We start from the raw sequence: 12,318 nt of genomic DNA on the forward strand, positions 1-12,318 counted from the left end.
ATGTTATACAATAAATAAGTGAATATATTATAAGGAGAATAACTTAAAAATTGCATCAAATAAATTATGTGAAGTCATTCAGTTTAGGTATATGTTCGTATAACTTGACCGCAGATTATAAACCAGAATATAGGTTTTAATGTATAAATGAAAAAGTGCTTTTAATTTAAGTGTCAAAGGTACCATTCGACTTTAAGAGAATTTTATCATGATACAACTTGTTATAGAGTTGTAAAGTTACAAGGGCCAGCTATTTTTTTTATATATATTTTTGTTTTTTTAATTACTATTTTAAATAACTTTTTTTCAAAATAAAGTAAGCAAAAAGAAAGTGTTTAGTACGGAATAATTTGAAAAAATAGACACGGGAAAGATAAAATAATATTTAATGAAATATATTTTCAAGCAGAATACGAAAGAAAACTAATTAATTTCGTGTGTGTGTGTTTTTTTTAAAAAGTAAAACGAAAAGGAAAACTAGTTCGTAACCGTGTCCATTTTTCAGCTTTAAAAATAATATAAATAATTAAATAAGAACCAAATAAGATTTTTTTTTACATGTTGTGCCATAATATATATAACTCAACATAACAAGGATGTAAATTTTACGTTAGATGCCTGTGCATTTAAAAAAAAAAAACAGAATACGAAATTAATATGTTGGATAGAACATTGAAATAACAGAAATCGTAGGGAAGATAATAAAAACATTGACTTAAATGATTTGAATATATGTGAAATCAGAAGAAGCTTTATAAAATTCTTAGTAAAAAGAATAAACCAATAGAAGTGTAAAAATATTTTTAAAGGTAGATTAAACCATAGAAAAACAATCAATGATTCATCCATATAGTTGAATCAAGGCATAAACCATTTTATGCAGTAAATAAAAATATTTCAATAAATATAACAATATATACTAAAACTGATAAAGAAACCTATAATAAAAAATTTATATCTGATCATCACAAATCATTTTTCTATTTTTTTCTTTTTTTTCTTTAATTATTCTTTAAAATCCTGTACGATTTAAAAATGAACCTTCTATCATACATTTCACTCTCTCAATCATATGCAATAAAGAAAATCATAGAATGATATAATAACATCAAAATCTGTGACGAGAACCACTCGATTTTAAGAAAAATTGCACATTATAAGTTATTTAAGAAATTACATAAGAAGAAAATTATATTTGAAGTTACTAAAATAAGATAAGATGATAGAAAAAGGAAACAAGTGAGAACAAATGTGTTTCCCTCTACTTCTTATAAAGCCATAACAGAAACATAGTTTATGAAAGACATACGATGTCCAGAAAGAAAAAGAGAGACATCCGAGAAAAGAACAATGAAGTTGAGATGAAACAGTAGGTGGCTAGCATCAGCGAAACGTGACAGCCTCTAAAATGGGGTTGTTGGGTTAAAAAATGAACAAGTTTCAGAAGGAACTGAATATAGAAGACAGGGATAATAACAGTAGGGACTTGTTGCATGTGACTGTGACAATTATATATATATAGTGAAACGTCAAGGTTCATTGACCCTGAGTGGATTTCTTTCCCTAGGCTAGATAGCCACTTCAAAATGACGTTAAAATAATCTTACCATATTTTTAAATAACTTCCCAGATCAACTTCATTTTGATGTCTACTACCTCCAAAACAAGACTCTTCAAAATTTAAAAATAAGCTGCCACCTCATGGATGTAAACAAACAACACTTCTATACCTTAACCATGATTAGAGATGTCGGATCAGTGCATGTAATAATTTTTTAATATTAATTTTTAGAAAATAAACGGACCAATATTGAAACGAGACATTGATTTAGTTGTCGGGGCGCGCTTTTGGGATTAGGTAAATAATTTGGGAAAATAATGGAATCTGACCCAGTTGAGTCTGCGACAGGCTGGGCAGGGTCTCTCTGCCCCCTTTGAGCGACCCTAATTCTCCATAACAAAACATCTGTTGATTTTTGTGATAAATATCTTAAAAGTTGGAAAATTTAAGTGGAAAACGTGTGATTGTGGAATTGGGGGAGAAAGTAACGTAGATTGAGATGAATGGTTTGTTTTGGTGTTATTGTTTGAAGGAGTAAAAGGGCCACAGTGGTGGTGGCGAGGGAACACTTTGGGCACATTCACACAAGTTAGCAATTAGCGTGATGCGTTTGAGGAACTGAAAAAGTGACACCCTTGTGTTTGAGGTAGTGAGTGACTTCTTGTCTTCCACCTGTCTCTTGTGTTCCTTCTTTGTAATGTGAGTGAATCAGAATGTTGTTTTCAACTCATTTATTATTCTTATTATCATTTCGATCGCAGAGGACAAACACTGAAGACAAATCTCCCTAATCAAGATTACAATAATACACAACAAAAACAAAACCACTGCAGTTATTCAGTAAAAAATCAGATCAAGATATCAGAAATGGTGTTGAAGGAGTTTATTGTCGAAAGAGATTACGTGAAGATATGATTAATTAGATGCATGAAATTGACATGTGGAGCCCTTTGTGGTGATGCTTGATTAGTTATTTATGTTGAACAACTAGTAATGATATTCCCACAGCTACATTCTTCTAACATAACATTCATTTCTATCAACATAGGAGCTGTGTATTTGTTTCTGTCTGCTGCTCCCTTCCAACAATTAATACCAACATATATTATCATTTTCCCTACAAATAATTTACTTTCCACCCTTCGTGGAAAAATAAACTGCCTATCTCACATTTTACAAATATGCTACCAAAATGTTGGGTATACGAGTTTGAATCCAAAAGGATGAACATTACTAAATTTATTGTTTTTTTAAATTTTCGGTAATTTCGATTTATTATGTATTTAATGTTAATTTTTCTCGCAAGGATCGATATAAATTAATTAGCAATTATGCAGGTCGGCGTTTTTCTAAAACTTACATGATATAATTTTAAAATGTTGCTTTCGGGAATCCAATTCACATTTTGGCTGTCTTTGTAAACTGATCCATTTGCAAGTGTTTATACATATGCATGCCATATGGATAAATTTATCAAATTGGTGTGCTTTGTTTTGAAATTTATTGAAATTATTAATTTTAAAAAATTATAAAAATAGACGAACCGTGTTTGTTTGTATGATATATGACACACTTCATTTTTTTTAAATTGTCAATTTGGACAAACTTGAAAACAATCAATTTAGTAAATTTGTCGCCATATGCCATTAATGTGTTTGCTGGAAATTAGAAAACATGCTTTAATTGTCTGCGTGAAAATTCTTTTAGATTATTTTATTAGTATTACCAAAATTATTATTTACAAATTTTTAAATAATATAGGTATTACTATTGTAAAATTTTAATTAATTAATTGAATGAAAAAATAATGTACATAAAACCTAATACATGTATCCTGTTTCACTATTCTCCATGTAATATATATCAACTTATTCAAGTATATATTTTTCCCTTTAAAAATATTTCACAATAAGATTTCTTTCGAACAAGTATTGTTTTTATATAAAAAAATGAAAAAAAGAAATAAACACTAAACCACCCTCCCTAAAAAAAATACATGATTTTATATTCTTTCAATTTAAGTTTAATTTGTTGTGTCCACATGATTCTGTCTCAATAATTGTTTCATAAATTTTCATGGAAAAAATTACATTTAGTCTTTGAATAATTTATTTTCAAAGTTCTATATATTTTAAAATTATTTTGGTAGAACCGTTTCTAAAACAAAATAATGGAAGATACCATAAATATCACTAACTATTACATCATTAATATTTTTTTATGAAATGTATTACGGTTAAAGTATAATTTATATTGTTGAAAGTCCTACATTAACTAGAAACTAATTATAATATAAGTGGATACAACCTTATCATACAAGCTAGTTTTGTGGGATTGAATTAGACTTAAAATTCATTTATTAACATGTTAGGGCCGATCCTATGTATTAAATGATTTATATTAATTTTTTTTTATTTAATATACATTATGAAAATTTTGTATATATACAAATTGTTCGGATGAGATTCATATCAACGATCTAAGTGTAATGTTCAACTTCAAACTATTCATAAATTTCGGGTGAATTTTGATTAATAACAACTTAATTATAACTCAATAGATAGTAATCATACTTTGTTTTAAATTGATCAAATTTAATTATAATCTCTACTTTGACCGATTATTCGATTATGTTTTTGCAAATTGTTCTCAAGGGAGAAACTCGTGTCAAAAAAATAGACTTTTTATCTATGATATGAACCAAATGGTCATACAATAACAATAATATAAACTTTTTCTTTTAAGTAAGTGAGAAAAAAAAATTAAGCTAATTAAAACTTGAATATAAATTAAAGTTATTAAATGGTACATTAATTAATATAGATAGTCTTATTTGAATACATATCTTAAAATTATTTTTTATGAATTAAATATTAACCCCACTCCATCTGCAAAAAAGGATACACATGTTTACACTGGTCTCTCGTGAAACTTTTTTTAAATCAAGTTTAACTTGCATCCACATGACATCTAACTCTGAGTGTGTTTTTTTTTAATGGTGGAAACAACTTGGAATACAGTTGTTAAAATTTAGGTTTAGTGTTTGTTTGAATAAAAACAAATTTAGATGTCATGATATTTGGAACTGTTATTATAGTTTTTAAATAGTAATTATTTTGTAAAAAGAATCTTTTTCTTGTGCGTAGCTATCTGAATTTTGAAAACATATTAATTTGATTTGAACTTTAACCGGAGGAGTCAAAGTTTATACGAAAGAAAGCAATGTGAACAAACATTTATCCATAAAATATTGTGATTTAGATGCTTCACTAGATTCAATAATTATTGTATAACTTCTTTAGTCTTATTCCTTGCCCAAAACATGGAAGATGACAAACCTAACCCATGCATTCGGTAAAAGAGAAAAACTCTTTTGCTTTTCCTTATATTTCTACCTTTATGCTCTTTATATTCACATCGAATCACATTTTTCCATATACAACTAAGTTTGAACAGAGGGATCGAGACGTTTCCATCTTTTATTTTAAAGAAAATATTGATAGTTTTATAATATCTATGTTTTTTATTATTAATGAATAGTAAAAAAAAAAGTTAGAAGTCACCATTACTATATTTGAGAATATTTTTCTAAAATTTGATCGATATATACGATCATATATATTTTAACCATAGGAGAAATGATAGTTTAATATTATACTAGCATGAAAGTGGTAGACGATAAATTAAATGTCTTTGATATGACACCATATTATACATTGGTACTTTCTTTATCGCATTTTCATTCCTCTCGATTATAACCAAAGTTTTCTTAGGATCGATCAATGCAAGTCAAAATGTGATGAGTGTGGTTATTATGACTTGTTATTATTTTAAGAACAAAACGTATGTCGTTTTCGCGTCCAACTTTTAAGCATCTAACTAATTCACCTTTCAACTAATAAAGGACACTGCTATGTTTTTTTTTCTCGTTTATCTTCACACAATAAATTCATTTGTAAATTATTCAAAAACTAAAACATATAAAGATATCATTGATAAAAAAAAAGTAATTAATACAATTTTACATAAATAAAAACAAAATTATCCAAAAACATAGCTTTAAAAAAAATGAGGTATTTTATTTAAATGGATTTCCCACTTTCCTATGTTAGAAATCTAATTGCATGATGGCGGAAATCTCATGGAGATTATTCTTCATACTTTTCAATGTTTTGACTAAGTTAACCACACCTTAATATGTGTGTTTAGTTCATAAATTGCGGAGAATTTGCCTTCCTCCTTCCTCGTATAAGGTATATATATTCAAATTACACGTTTAAATATTTAATCATAATAGACGATTAGGATAATTAAAAAAATATGTTCAAACAAAAGTCGCATAATAGTTCAAATTTTTATATTTTACTGTAATATTTCTCACTTTATATATAAACTCACAACAACCATTGTCTACTTTCCCTTTACATCTTCGACTATATTAACACCTTTAATTAGTGCATTGTTATTTTAATCGTATATGAAAAAAAAACTCGCCCAGTATACATGTATAAACTTTAAAAACTACATATCTTAATTTTCTTGTTTAAATCTCTCTTTCTTTATTGATGATTTACTATTAAAAGCATAAAAGGACGTGGAATTCTTTTTAAAATAATGACATGTAATTTTGTATCAAAAATTTTACATTACCAATATTGTAAACTTTATTTTATAAGTTAATTTATAAAATTAAGTTAAATTTATATAAAATCTTTTAAGATAATATCACATCTAATCAAATCATATTTAAAAAATTATGATTTATTAACTTTATCATATCATTTCTTTAAACTACTATTAATATTTAGTCTCATATTTAAAATATATATATTTACGATTGAAAATTTATATTGATTAAAAAATAAAACAAAATTACAGGATATAAAAAGCAGCTACAAACTTTATGCATAGCGGCTACAAACTTATGTGTAGAGTAACATCATTGGTTTTAATTTTAAGAGATTAATAAATAAGAGTAATACCATTATTTTATGTGATTTTTAATGTTTTAAAATTTTATATCAATAATTTTTGTCCTAATTCTTAAAACTTCGATTCTAATTTTAAAGCAACTGTATCTCTAAACAATAATATTAATAAAATTATGATTTAATAAAAATATTAGTATAAAATTTATATAAAAATTTAATTTAATTTCAATTTTAAATAACAAAACTATTTAATTTAAAAAAATTAATATTAAATTGAACAAAAATAACAAATATAAAAATCAAATTTAATACGAAACATTCACCAAACTTTATTAATTTTGTTCATATTATTAAATCGCAATACTGACCGTTATTATTGAAATTTATAACTGTAAATTAAATACATTTTCTCTTCTACTTAAATATTTTTAATTATTAATATTTATTAATTTAAATCTTTATTATTTGAAATAAAGTATCAAAATAAGTTGATGTCTAACTAAAAAAACTTTTAGAAGTGATCAAGTTATACAAAAATAAAGGAGCAACAACCCGTGAAAAGTTTACTACTGTAAGACTCCTTAAGCAACCGCACTATCTTAATATTTAACAATATTTTTCATTTTAATACTTATAAATATACATACATACATATACCTTTTTGTATTTAGTTAATATGAGAATGAATATGATTATTAAGTTGATGTTGAGATTACCATTAAGGCAAAAAATTAGCATAAGAAGAAGAAGAAGATAGACATTAAAACGAAAGCAGGCTAATGATTACGGGACCAGGGTATAATACATAATCGAATGTTTTGCTGAAAAGAGAAATAATCATTATGGGACCAAAATTTTAACTCAGCCCTTTAAGTATATTTTCTGAAGTTGGTTGGTTTCCTTGAAGATGCCACTGTTTTGACATGGTCAAATGGTAATTGATAGTTCTATGATTGCTGCTCACTTTTCATCACACAACTGGAAGAGAAGAAAAAGGAAAAGAAGGACCGATTAACTAGCAAGATAAGTCATCTATCACGTTCTTTAATGCAAAAGTTCTTTCTCTTTTCCCAAATCCTATCATCCAAACATAGAAAAAAAAGTTATATTATATGTATATTTAGAAACCAAAATTAAACAATGATTTACGTGTTGTTTTACTTTGATGCTTCAAAAAAATATTATGCGATAAAATTTATTCTCTTTTTTGACAATATATGGAATTAATCCTTGTAGTTAATATTTGTACACATTACTTGATGCGATGGATGGTGGTTAATTAAAATAATTATTAAAGGGTGGAAGGTTAAGCAAAATTGATTTGCTTTAAACCGAGAAAGATCGTGTACAAAAAAGAGTATAAGATATGAGGACGAAATATTGCACCGAAAGTCAAATGCTTTATAGGAACACTGTATGTGTATGCTACTAATGCTCCAATAATCATATTCTCCACTAATAATCTTTTATAGGACTTATTAGATCTCAACCATCGGGTTAGCTAGGGTAACAATAATATTAATCCCTACGGATTTTCAGTAACTATTACTTTTTTAAAATAATTAAATTTAATTTTAATTTTACTTTAAACATAATAAAAGTAAAGTGTACTATATCAATATACCAATTGCAGTTAATGGTCATTTATAAGGTAATTAACAAATATATTAGTAGGTATTATTGAGTTTGATTGCCTAAAAATATACTGCGTTAATGTTAATCAATGTATTTGGTTGCCACGAGCCCTATAGATATACGATTGATGTCAGGCAAAAAATATTACTCTATGTAATAAAATAAAGACCTTTTTGAAAAATATCTGACTTAGACGTCAGAGTGTTCTCTGCATATCAATAACTCATATCACAATGGATTGCTTTTTCAGAAAGATTGAAGAGAACAAAACAAAGAAGGACGACCAACTTCGAACACTTAACTGAAAGATAAAGAGGAAGAAATGAATTTGAAGTTGAATGTGCAAGCTGGAAGTGCGTGTTTTTTTTTAATTCCACTGTTACGCGTGTAAATGTAGACAACAAGAAAGCATCGTTTGATGTGTCGTGAGATGTAGCGTTGTGTGATACAATGTGTGATGGTTTGAGTGGTAAATATGGATTGAGAAATTGAGTGTGATTAGCGTGAAGCAAACGGTGTTTTGATGTTGCGACTAGAAAGAAAGTGTGTGACGTATTTTTAGTATCTATCTCTTTTTTATTTTTCCTTAATGTTTGCAACGCACGTTAAAAGCGCTGATATTGGTTTGTGTTGCTTCTTTTTAACGATCTTTCCCTGAACCATGCAAAGCACTCGCACATGATATGATCGACAAGCTCAGACACACAAACCCTATTTACGTGCCGTTTCTTACTTCTTTCCAACCCAACTTACATGCATTTCTTTCCACTCTGCAACTTCCATGCTATATATAATTCTTCATGTCTCGTTTTTTCTTCTTCTTAAAGTGATTGAAATTTTGTTATTTCCACTACTTTTTTAATGTTTTGTTCTCGTAATCAGTATCCCTCTTTCTACAAATGAATTACCTTATAAAAGAGACATTTAAATTAGCATGCCATGTGTGATTCTTAATGTACCATTGTATTTATATAACTAAATTAGATTATAAATTGTTATCTTATAGCATTTCTTTTGATGTAATAATAGTAGTTAGTTGAGAATTAACCCCATTATTATTATGTTCTTCAAATATCTTATATTATCGAAACATTGCTTCAAGTTCAACTTTCTCCTGAATGATTCTTTTCTTGATAAATGAGAACCATTTTTAATATTGGATCATTGAATGCTAGTTATATGTTTTTTTTTAGAATGTTAAATAATTAGATTTTTTTATCAACGACTTACTGCACAATGTAGAGTTTCATTTCAACATAATGGGAATATATCTTTACTTATATACTATAATTTAACATTATTTTTAATACACGTGGGATTTCCAATAACTTTACATGTTATAAAATGAAAGTCACATAAATAAAGTAATAAGCCAAATTGATCTTTTGAAAAAAAAATCATGGTAAAAAGATTTATCTATATATTCGTTGGCTTTATTTTTTCGTAATATGTCATCTATATTTATACAAAATACCTCATCTATACCAACCTCTAATTCTCATTTTGCAGTTCAGATTTTAATATATTTAAAATTTGATTAAAATAAATATTTTTTATAATATTATGCTGAATCATATGTTATGATATACACTGCAATATTATAACCAATCACTTTTATTTAATTTTCTTTATTGGTTAGATTTTCAACTTTATACAAATTGTTCCAATGGATTAATTCTGATAATAACAATACTACATTAAACAAACTTAAACGTTTTTAACTACTAAAGAATTAATTTAATCGATTTAAAAGTATACAAACTAATGACAAAATTACCTTAATCTACAAGAATAAAAAATGCATTTCCCTTTTTAAAAAATTACACTGAACTACATAAAAATAAGGCTCATATTTTTAATGCCCAACATGATTTATTTAATTATTATTTATTCTTTTTAGTTAAGTTCACAAACAGAATTGTTTTAATTTAATAACATTTTTTGTGAAGCTTTTTAAGTAAAAAAAATCCATAAAGTTAAGATTTATCGAAAAAATAATTAAAAGGTAGCGCGATGAATTTTAGTTTTTAATGTTATAAATTTAATGTGGTGTAGATATATTTGATTTATTGTATTAAAGTCCTACAGCTTTTGGAACATATGCATGAAGATGACAGGATGAAAGATGGAAAAAGGTATTGTATACGGCATTAAACCGGCAAATGCCACCATAGCGATTCATTATGTCACACTAATCAAATCAAACCGTCACAACAGAGATAGAACTGTAGCTACAGCTAAAATCCATCACAATGGGTCTACTCCAATGGAATGGATTAGGTTTATTTGTGGTAAATAAATGTCCGTTTTACAATTTTTTTTAAAATTTAGTGCATACCTTTTTTGGTGTCAAACTTGTAATCTGCGTTTCACTTTTATAAGGGATATAAAAATAAATAAAAAATAACATGTTAGAAGATTAAGTATTAGAGATTGAATTTTTTGATAATGCATATATTGGTATTCGTATAAAAGTGTTTTCAAAATATGAATGAAGATAATCAATTTTTCTTTTTCCAAGAATATTCTCCTCGAGTACTATTATAATAATAATAATAATAATTTACATTTCATTTTAACATAATTAATATTAATTATATTTTATTTTAAATTACTTCTATGATTAAAAAATAATAATAATATTTTATTCTTATTAATAAAAATATAATTTTAATTTATCAAAATTATCATATTAATCACTACCATGAATAGATTTAACGGATAATAAAGGATAAAGTGTTCTTATTTCTTTTAAGCGTTTAGAAGATGAAATCATAAAGATTTAAAAATAAAATTTATAAAAACTTATGAATTATTTGAAGGATGTGACAATTTTTTTTAATAAATTAAGTGGTAAGATTATATATCTGTACTCATGGTTAAAACTAATAGAAAATTTGAAAGAAGTGACATATTGTGAGTTGGTCACCTAGTGAGTCGGTCACCTAGTGAGTTAATCCAACTCGGCTTATTTATTAGCGAGTTAAAAAAATCCGAATCTGACTCGACCCACCACAGAATGGTGGGTTAAACGGGTTGACTCACTATCTGATTTAATTATAAGTTTTTTTTAACTCAAATCTAAATAAACGTCAATCTAAAATGATGTTAAACTACAAAGACAATTTAAAATAAAAAGTATCATATAATCCAAGCGTAATCCAAAAATATATACAAAAGACGAACAAATATATTTTTAATATTGATAATTTTTGTATTACTTGTTAATTTATAATATTAGAGCATTGAATAAATAAATCTATAATATTTTTCTCTCTTGAAACATCTTCTTCTTTGTCACCGTCTATAAAAAAATGTTAACTAATAATATTGAAACACAAAATAAAAAACAATGAAATAATAAAATTAAGTGGATTGATTCAACTCGGTGAGTCGGGTTCTAAATAAGTCGGATTAAAAATTAATCTACATAAATTAAGTGGATTGGCTCAAGGATTTAAACTTATTTTTGAGAGGGCCAGTCATACTCACTTTCTCACAAATAATTCAAACAACCACCCTTACATTCTCTTTCCTCTCAAATGCATAAAATTGACTCTCCCAAATTCTTTTAAAAAACAAATACATTTCTAAAGTTGGTCGGAGCGAAAAAGTGATTGAACTGATTATCCTTTTTATGAAGTTATTATTTCTCAAGTGAACTTAATTTACTTAAGCAAGTGACATACATTAGATGGTCATAAGCGGCTCGATGATATACGTTTATTTGTATGTATTGATAATTGTTAGTTATTGCATACACCAGTGGACATCAACTTTTAATGATATTAAGAAATAAAACTACAATTCAAAATTATATATTATAATAATTATTAAAATAAAATTTATTATTATATAATTTGCATTAATAAGAAGTAAACATGAGTATTGATTGGTCTTACTCTTTTTCAATGTGTTTTTATAATCTACATTCATTATTTGTCTCTCTTTTAAAATTTTGCATATAAAAATCTGCAAAATAGAATGATTGAAGTGTAATAATAGTATATTTAATGATAAAGATAAGCTTCTGAAACAAGCTAATAAAGCAGAAGCGAAAGCAAACGAAATAATTGAGATAAAACAAAAGAAAGAAAACGCTAACCAGTGGCGCATTACGTGCCATAACAAAACTAAACCACAAATCTCCGAGAAACAAACACAACACAAGGCTTTTGGAAAATGAGGAAT

This window comes from Vigna umbellata, chromosome 6 (genome assembly GCF_029865625.1).
Source record: "Vigna umbellata cultivar VRB3 chromosome 6, Vumbellata_1.0, whole genome shotgun sequence".
Classification (NCBI taxonomy): domain Eukaryota; kingdom Viridiplantae; phylum Streptophyta; class Magnoliopsida; order Fabales; family Fabaceae; genus Vigna; species Vigna umbellata.